This window comes from Vanacampus margaritifer, chromosome 1 (genome assembly GCF_051991255.1).
Source record: "Vanacampus margaritifer isolate UIUO_Vmar chromosome 1, RoL_Vmar_1.0, whole genome shotgun sequence".
Taxonomy (NCBI): Eukaryota; Metazoa; Chordata; class Actinopteri; order Syngnathiformes; family Syngnathidae; genus Vanacampus; species Vanacampus margaritifer.
Window position 1 is genome coordinate 28,148,175 of NC_135432.1, and position 10,825 is coordinate 28,158,999.

The following is a 10,825-nucleotide window of genomic DNA, read 5'->3' on the forward strand; positions in this document are numbered from 1 at the left end:
GCATGCTTACTTTTTATCTCTGCCTACTGGGTGTACTATTGTGTTGTCTATTGAGCCTTTTGTAACCCAGGTATAAATTTAAGTTAATAAGTAAAATCTACTTTTGGAGACTGAGAAAATAGAGTAATAAAGGAATAACACTGATTCAAAACCAACTGAAAAGAGGAAGATGCTTATTGTATGTTATTGTATTTGTATGGTAAAAAAAAAAAAGAGTATGTAAGCATAAAATAACACAAATGACGACTTATACAAGTAAATCTGCAATTAATTGGACTGTTGAGGGAATAAAACTAATTAAAATGGAGTGTCTTGGCCCATTGAGGACTCAGTTGTTAGAGGGCCAGTCTCATGTTCAATAGGAGTACATGGACAATTCTCCCCAGCTGAGCCGAGCTAGAGACGATACCTCAGTGAGTAATTAATAAGGTATCTAATAATAACATCGGGAGCTGTAAAAGATCCATTTTCTTTGCTGCCCCAACTGCAGCTTTTGGCACAGCCCAGCGGCCTAATTCACTGCTGTTATTAAGGCAATAGTTCGAAGAGACCTTCAGCCATCAAGCATCACATTACATTTCACTGACGGTGTACAAGGGTTGGTGGAGTTGTAATGCAAGGTGCTTTTAACTATCCAGTGATGCCGATCTTCACAAATGATCATTTTAGAGTACATTCCATGGATGAAACCTATCATGAATTACATGATTAGGTGTCATTGAGTTCAAGATTGATTTGTGTGCTTAAGTATAGACTGCTCAATGAACATAGTATTTTACTGAGGCCTTTAAGTTCACAGAGAAGCAGGCCATCTATGAAGCTCCCCCATCAATTGGGTCTTCCGTTCCAGATGTTGCCAAGACAGTCCTTCTTTCTCCTTGTCCTGTTTTGTGGTTCTTATCCAAGTGGTTATTGGTCTGCTTGTGGGTTCCACGTCAGCACCTGCTTTGTGGTAGATTTCTTCCTCCTGAGTATGTGTGACCTATCCAGTTCCATTTCGCCAGATTTGAATTTCTTCTAGTGTCTGCTTTGGTGAGTTCCCGGTTCCACATGTTGGCGTTAGAAGGTGTTGGGCTATTATATGCCCAGGAGGTGTCTGGGGCATCTGTTGATGAAGGTCTGCAGCTTACTGAGTTGGTTGTGGTGGTTTTCCAGGTTTCTGGGTCATGCACAAGAGTGGTTAATGATTTGAAGTTTGGTCTTGAGTGAAAGTTTTTTTGCCTTCCAGATATTTTAAGGAATATCCTAATGCTCCAATGGTCTATGAAGCGATTTACAACCTCGAACAAGTTTGTTGTGTGGTGTGTTCTTGATGATGATATACATGACTCTGTTTTTTGTTGAGATTATTTTGAGCCAGTTAATTTTGGGTGTGAGCCAGTAGTTCCAGGTCATCATCAAAATCAAAGATCTTTTAATTGCTCTATCAAGCTGAATGCCGGTTTGTTTGTTGCTGGATGTTTCTTTCATTAGTCAATCTATGCAGAGGCAGGTGAGAAAGGGTGCGAGCAGGCACCCTTGTTGCACATCAGGCAGGAGCTGAAAAGCTTCAAATGTACATTCTCCATGGAGAACTTGACATCTCATCCCTTCGTACATGCTTCTTATGATGTTGAGGATCTATCCTAGGATCGTATAGTGGGCCATCAATTTCAACATCATTTCCCTATCCACACTCTCAAAGGCCTTTTCAAAATCTATGAAGTTCACGTCATAGACAGCAGAGTTCAGTTCAATAGACCGTTCGATAATAATGAACAAAATATGTACAGTATGTTTTTGAAACGTGTGAGAAAACCCATGCAAGTGCGGGGTGAACAAGCATGCAAACGCCACACAGGAGGGTAATGAGTTAAGATTTGAACCTTGGACTTCTCAAGGCGTTAGTCAACGTGTGCTTCCCCATTCTGGTTAGGGAACATTTTTGCACTTCCATTTTGCATTACGATTATGCAGGCTAACAAATAGCATATTTAATGACATTTTCATTGATTTCAATGAGAAAATATATTACCAGTGTTACAACAGTGGTTAACAAAACTATTTAAATTCAAGGCAGCACACACACACACACACTTTTCATTTCATTTCAAGAACGTTCAGGTGACTAGCTGCACTTGAAATCTGCTGATCCATCCAGTAGGCTTGAGGGGAGTGTGAATAATATGTTTTTTTCCTAGTGACCCAGGTACAAACTATGATTCATAGCCAATTGCCTGGAAGGAAAATAATGGTGACCAGAACACACAAACACACCCAAAAAACCTGCCAGTTTTAAAACTGATCATACAAAAAAAATTTAAATCAAGAAATTCAGTTTTACTAGTTAGGCTAATTGATAACAGGATCGTACTACAACAACCTAATATGTGTCCACAATTGATGCTGCTATCAATTTATATGAGTTAATTCTTAAATAATTAATGCTGCTATCCAAGTCCCATCGAAGTTAAGAAAACTTTTTCTTAGATTTTATTTTTTTATTGCTTGCTCTGCTGCAGTCCTTTAATTAAAAAAAACGTCATCCTTTAATCTGCCATTCAAAAATGCAAAAGTATATAATGTCTCGCTGTCCATTTCTGTCAAGCAGGTTGACAAAAAGAATAATTATGCTGCTATAGGCAGCATTCACTGTAAAATAATGTCTGCTTAATTCATACGGTGTTGGGGAATCCAGGTAGAGAAAGTAAAAAACATGAATCAGTTTGGCTTTAGCCACAGCGCTTCTACTCAACAGGAGGAAATGAGCTCGTTTACCTGCCATTTGAGGGGAAGCACCTGTGACTTAAGTCAAACTGTGGCAGGGTTTTTATTTTCTGGACCTGGATTCTCCAACCCTGATTTCATATAGTATAGGGCTGCAGCCGAACTAACATGCTTGATTGAAGAACAAGAAAAAATAAATAACACATGAACGACCTACTGGTTTTCATTTTTCGGATGATTGTTTTATCCACCTAAATTTAAACTGTGCATACCAGCAAAATGTATTTTCTTCTCTAGGAACATTACTAAGTGAGACGCTGGGCTATGAGACGAAGTGACGTCAGAACCAGAGTAGCCGTTTTGCTGGCTAAACCAGCACATTTGAGTAAGCCTGGTTTGTTAAAATTTGATCAGTAGGAACTGCAACTGAGTCAGGCTGTCAGCATCCAATTGTGCACAGTCATATGCGCCGATTAAACTGCCTTTGGAAAGACATAAGACGGCTCTTACCAACTTATATGGAGCAGTTGCTTAGCGGCTAGCTCAACTAGCTGTTAATGCTGGGAACAGGTGCCACATTCTAAAATGTCAGTGTACTTAATTATTAATTAGTTTTTTTAAGAGTCCTTAATTAACAACTGAACATGATTTCAAGGTGATGTGTTGATGTTGGTGGCAACAGTTTGTTTGTCATCGCAAACTGTTTAAATTTTAAACCTAAATTGTGCTCCATCTCCAACATCCAGGAATATTGGCCACGCCACAAACAACTTCAAACTAAAAGTGTATCCAAGGAAGTGATGCCTGTGGATTACTGTGTGGGATGATTTTATTTTGAAGTTGGCCTTCTCACCACATTGCATAGCACAAACAATTGTTGTTGCGGATGGCTTGACCAAATAAACAGGCACCCATGGTAGAAAAAAAATCCGCACGTAGTACTCAAATTAATTGAGAAATCGTTCCACCCATAATATAGTATATACAAATAATGACAGAATTTCTTAAAATATTATGGTATTACGTTGAGCCCATATCACTCACTCCTAGTGGTCTAATTTAGTGCAAATCCTGGGGATAAAAATAATAGGCAGCACCTCCATTGTAAGGTATTATTTTATGGGAACGCTTGCGGCTCAGCAGGGGGTTTCAGATTGATGAAACTGGCACGTTAAAGTGGTTTGAAGCATATTGCTGGATGCGTAAAAGAGTTATCAGAACAGGAAATCAAAATGTATTAAATCAGTTCAGTCGTCATGCAGTGCAGTCGTCAAGCCTGAAGGATGTAATGAAGAGGGTATTCTTTAAAAGATTATGAGTGAAGTGAGAGAGTGTTATTCACGAGACTCAAGATGACCACAGACTAACATCAACTGACATATTCTGTAGATTGTATTTAATCTGCACAATAAAATGACTCTTGACATTTAATTAAAAGCCAATGAACTGGTTTCAGTGGGAACATGTAGGGCAGGGGAGGAAAGAAAAAGTGCATTTAATAAAAAGCTATAAAATCAATAAAACGAAAGATAAGCAAGTGTGTGTGCAAGTATTACAATTGTTGTTCTCGTAACATTATGCTTTTAATACTTATTTTGATGCTCTGGCCTTTTTTCTCAAAATTTTACCCTCTTTTCTTCCCAAATAATCACCTTGTTCATTCACTTTTATATGTTCTTGAATGTTCCAAAAAAGCTAGTGCTAGTTATGTGTATATATATATATATAGTATATATATATATATATATATATATAGTTCCACTAAATGTCTTCATATAGACACTTTCTGTTTGGAACAATTGTGTTTTTAACCAACAGCTTGTGTTCAACATGACAAGTGTTTTTTTGGGGGGTGTATTTTTATTTTTATTTTTTTGAGAGCCCAAAATCCTTATAATATTTCCAATTTTCCTTTTCCATGTAAGTGCATCGCGAACAGTTTGAAGAAGAAAGGAAAAAAATAGAAGAATTCAGAAACTGAACAAAAATAAATGTTCGATTGAAGACGAGTGATCCGTCCAGGGTGTACCCTGCCTCCCACCAGCTGGGATGGGCTTCAGGTTCTATGTAACACTGAGCAGTAGAGATATTTGACATTTGCTATGCAAAAATACTGTCTGACATTCCAGTCCGGATGAGACTCCATAGCATCCCTTAGCTGGTTTGCTCTCTCTCGGACATCTGGGCACACATTCATCTTCTCTCTGTTTGCCGCAATGCAAGGAGGACACTCATAGACACACACAAATTGACCTACAGCTGTCCTAAAATTTAAAATATCTAGTGGAATAGAAAACCCCAGAGTAGAAAGATTAGTAAAAGTCAGTATTTATTTTGGTCTACGGCTTTATGATACAAAGCGATATCTTTGTTTCACCTTAAGGCTGTGCTCGCAGGGTTGTTCACTCTGTGACTGATATGCTAATTTAGGGGTTTTCTTTACATTTTGAACAAAACTTCATAATTCACCAAGAGGCTATGGAATGTCAGATACATCAAGTAATAATCCCATGTTGTTCTTTACTCGCCTATTAAAAACACATGTTCTGATAAAATGGTCACATATTTGCTTTGGGGACTTTGTTTATAAGCTTGCAGTTGCGCTTCACAGGTTGCAACATCTACCACCACAAAACAAAAAGCACTGATTTCTCGATTTTGTTTTACCTGGAACTTCATTAATTCATTTAAAATCTGGAATGACATTGCTCCCTGTGGTGGTTGGCAGTCATCCTTCTCCATGTGCATGAGCTCCTCCTGGGTGCCTTTCCTCACAGGGTTTTTCTGTGCCCCGCCATGTTGTGGTGTGTGTGGTCTTGTTTTTGTTACATAGTGGAGCCAACATTTCGGGATTTCACAGAGGTGTGGAGCCCACCCGTCCACGTGGGGCTATTTTGCTGGGCCCCACAAATTTAGACCTCTTTTTGAGGGTTAAGACTTGGTTTTAGAGTTTAGGTTTGAATTGGGTTATGGTCAGGGCTGGGTTGGCCTCTTCTGGGGCTGATGCAGTGCTTTTTAATTATTATTTTCCTACATTTTACCATGAGAGACTGACCCACAATTTAGAAGGGTTTGGGTTAGGTTATCTTTTTATTGTACTATGGATGTTTTAATTGTTCAGCACCTTGAGTTGCATTATAATGTATGAAAGGTGCTACATGAATAAAGTTTGATTGATTGATTGATTGAAGTGATCAATTCAAACATCCATCCATCTCTTATAGCACTTGTTCTAATTTGGGTCAGGGGTGAGAGGCAGGATACACTCTAATCTGGTCGCCAGTCAATCACAACCCACATACTGTATTAGCAAACAACCTTTGACATTCACATTCACACTGTAACGAATATTGCCCGTCACCCTCAATTTTGTTCTTTTTTGTGTGTGCTTTTTTAAACATTTCCCTCTGGGGAATGTGTGTGTGCCTTGATGAATTAATTCTGTGTTTCCCCAAATCAACCGGAGACAGTTCAAAAATGAAAAACTTTTAGAACTTCCCTCCAGCAAGGGACTGGATTTCGTTTTTACAACCCACACGAAACACATACCTCAGCCCCTACCGAGATCTAAAACCTGTTCAAGGAGACTAGTGATAGAACTGCTTATCAGTCCCCAGACCACTTTTATGGTCTGGTCTATCTACAGGAATCAGCCATGTGTTTTTTGGAAAGAACGCCCCTCGGAAGTTATATGGTACCACAGTGCCCTCCAGCGGTCACTATCGGTATTATCCTCAAGAATCCTGCCGCTCGTAACTAATATAAAGTCTATAATTCGGGACATAAACGGACTCTTGACTGACATCAAGTGACTTCTGTTGTTTATCTTTGTACACAACCTGTATATCTATTTCATATTGATTGATGTGTGTAACCTCTGCAGCTATCTAAGTTTAGCTAATTAGGAAGCTTAGCGGATTTAACAACGTTATGATCGCGGTAGTGTTTGAAATGTGCTCAGAATAATAAAGGAAGCATCTGGCTTGTCAATTTTGCTATTCCAAAAAGCTTGGCCTCATTTGACCAAGTCTTCTTCTTGCGCACGGAAGAGGCGGGACTGTTTGACCACCTGCCCCACAAGCTTAAAAGCCAATGCGCAGAGAACCTCTCTCTCTTGCCCCGCTCGCTCTGGCCCCTCGAACTTCTCCTAACCATCACAGAGACGTGGTCACCGAACACGCAGAGAGCGACCACGTGGCTTCTTTCTTTGAGCCCCGGACTTGCAACCACACCGTGCTTGCGTCAAGCAAGGACTGCCTGGTTCCTGCCGAGAGCCAATCCACCTACCGTTCGCTCTCTGAATCACGCAGCGTCCCGCTGACCCAGTTCCACAACGGCTGTTACGCTCTGAGCCACTGTGCGCCAGCGACACACGGACTTCTACTCCAGCCGTGCGCTAGCGACACCCCGCAGCACCCAAACCAACTGAACTGGGTTTCACCCGCCTCGGACTTTGCTGCGGCCTCTCAACCGTGCAAGCACTTCACTACCAACCGGGGACTTGTGCCATCCGAGGACCTGCCGCGGCCTGCACGCGACCGTCAACATCAACTGGAGACCTGCCGCAGCATCCCAGCCATGGATGTGCCGACTGCCGTCGCATCCAACTGAGTTTTCTTCAACTAAGGACGCCCACCAAGTCCCTCTCTCTCCTGTGCACTTGAACCAGTCTGTAAATGCACCTTCATTGCAATCTGACCATACCACTGGCGCAATGCTTTGATCCAAATATAAAGGGATCGACAGGTCAAAACGCTTCCATTTCTTTTCCCCATCCACCTTTTACATTACCTTTTTTATCTTGGTGCGTTAGGTTGCTTGTTTTTTTTTTTTATCTTTGACTCACATTTTAATTCCGTTTCATTAAAAAGTTGACAGGTTGCTGAGGAAATTACAACTCCCCTCAGTACCGTCAAAATTACTCGTTTGCCAGTACGGCAAACCAATCAATCGCTAACACATACAGACAATCTTCAGTTCACTTAATTGGAATGTGGGAGGAAGCACTCATAGTAAAACTCACATACTGTATGTAAGCACTATGATGTTCATTGACAGTGAACAAATCTAAAAACTTAGCTTTGAGATCTAGTAGCTGCAAAATAAAATTACCAAAACATTTCTATTGAACGTTTTCTCGAGCATCACATATTCATTTGGTGAACATTTGAAAAGAGCAATCCCTCTGGTAAATAACAAAAAATCACTATAGTTGTTTATTTAAATAAATATAAAATGTGAGTGTATCTGGAATTTAGAGAGCAGTTTTGTTATCGAAGCCAATCTAATCCTCGCAATATTTTTGGTGCACTCATTAGGGATGCCTGATGAAGTTCCTAATCACTATGCAGATTAGGAGCACATCAATTTGTTGACTATTCTGCCTTCATATTTTTATTCCCCAACACGACAACACTGCTGTAAAGCAGCTCTGCAACACACTGTGACATTTTTTTTGTTTGTTAATTTATGTTATTAAGGCTGTTTGTCGTTTGGGAGCAAAAGTTTAAAGTATTTGAATGCATAAAATTACTGATAGGGGAAAAAAAAAACTGTCACCATACATTTAGTATTAGTTCAGTCAAAATGTCTTCCCTGCTCTCAATGCCGGCCGGCTACTTCCAACACAGAAGGTTGCTTCAGCACTTGACAAAATGTTCGGAGAAAAAAAAAAGTTTTTTAAGCTGCAACTAATGAAGGTCATTATCAATACATTGGGTTTGTTGCTATAGACATTCTTAGAATCATCATTCTTGGTTCCAATGGGAAGAAAAAAAACATTTCAAAACTGAAACATTTAGAAATGTTGCCTCTTGTGGGCAGCATGTTTTGTTTGCTGTGCAGCACGTCAACCACACTTGTGGAATGCTTTGTAGCTGGACTGCTAAAGGATTTGTGGATGCACATTGGGCTGACAGTGCCCCAGTGACACTCAAGGTAATGGAAGACAGTCAATATCTTAACTTCATATAGTGCCAAGTCTTCTTGAGAGCTCATTGACCTGCTTCATAGCGAAGTAAAGCCTTTTTTTTTTACAGCTTTATTTCTAGACTCTGTACTTTTACTCCATGATTTCCATCATCTGTGGCACCCTAATTTCCGCTCCCTGCTCTCGAGGGCGTGATCCCTGTCAGGCAAATTCAGTTCTATGTACTCGGTGTTGAGTTATTACGATAGATTTGCCAGCTCAGCAAACATGACCACAAAGTCAAATCAAGTCTTACTCACTCTTGGGAAGTCACATCATCCCTAAACCACTGGACTTTTCTTCTCGTCAACACCGAGCTCTCATCCAAAAGGACCTCACCCACCTATTTTTTTCATCCAGTATGATGAATGAGCTGTATGTCTTACAGAGTATACTCATAGTAGTTTGTATTGGATTGCACTGTACAGTATTGGGTTAGTGGTAATAATGAAATGCGAGCAAAAACGACTATGATGTAAAAGCAGTGATACCAAGATAAAAGATACTAAGATAAAAGTGGCAGAGATATCATTAATAATAACAAAAAAAGTGATATCAACAAAGAGGTCGAATAGAGGTCAGCCACTACACTTGAGCCATGCGTGACCCCCCTAAGTTGCACTGTCATAAGCTCCAGGAAGCTGAAAACCCACCACGCCTTTGAACCCCTTTGCTTCATCTATAATGTGGAAATGCATGTGGTACGACTCCCTTTGCTTCATCTATAATGTGGAAATGCGTGTGGTACGACTAAAGGCTGTAGTCCAGACCTGACTTACAGCTGTCCCAGGAAATCTTGCTCACCCCTGGCCCTCAATATCGATGCACTTTAAATTGTGTCAATAAGCTGATCCAGTGGACCTAGTATACAGAGCTCTTGAAGCCAAGAGTCTTGGACCTGGTCGACCTAAGTATAAAGCCAAGGCAGAGCCCCAGATATAGTAGCACATTTTGCACCTATAAAACAAACAAAGCAAAACAAATTGCAACAATTACTACATTCTGAGCCCACACAGTGTGAATCCAGACCACAAATATTCCACTTCCTGCATGCAAACATTTTTTTCTCCCCTTTCAGCAGCTTCATCCTCAGTTTGAAGGATAGCATCGTAAATATTGCCACTGGTGGATTGTAATTCTTTTAGTAAGCATAAAGTTTGCATAAAGGCTGAGTCACTTATAATGATATGTCGAGTGAAGGCGCAATATTTCATTAGCGAGGGCTAATTCACACTGGTGAAGCTTTTTCAGGGAGGTCAGTCACCTGAAAAACATAACTCACAAATGCAGTGAAATTTATGCCTGGAGGGGATTAAAAACAACAATGAGGACCAAACATGTGTTCAAAGAATAATTGTCACCTTTATCAGATAACACAGGCAATGCTCATTATTAATTTTCAACCATTTAAAAATTCTTGGATCCTTTGACACTTGCCCTTTTCAAAGTAAGCATCTAACAAAACTTTTCCCTCACTCCTCCCCTGAGCAATCAACAAGAGAAGGTCACACTTTTCTCTTTTTTGGCCCCTTAGAAGATATTTTCATCACTTGGCCACAAAAATCATTAGCAATGACACCATGTCACCTCGCAAAGCTGTCAAAACCCCCTCTGGAGATGTCGGAACCTAAAATGTCAGACCCAGGTCAAGAACGAAAACCCAGATATGAAATAATCTTTTTGTAAGACCTCAAAACAGCATGATGGCACAGACGGTTACCTCTAAAGCCTGAATGGAGGTAATGACAAGGCTATTCATGCGAGATATACTGTACTGTATGTTCACAATAAAGGTTTTACACCACTTTTTAATTAAAATTATGAAATTGCATAAAATGTAAACATTTCTGAAATACATGTATATAATTTTACTGCTCGTTGTTGGGCTTTTTAACATGTTAGACATGCATTTCTATGTGGTAGTATGAACAGGACGGAGTCCGTCCAGCTGAAACACAGACAAAATCATTCACACTCACATTCGTGGGAACTCAACCTATGCTTCCTGCACAGACGGCAAGTCAACCATTGCAGCATCTTTCACGACCACAAAACCCATTTTAAGATAATGCATAAACTTGTTAAAGGTGAAGTCAACCCCCCAAAAATTTCTTGACAATAACATGTATGCCACCCCACTAGTCTATACAA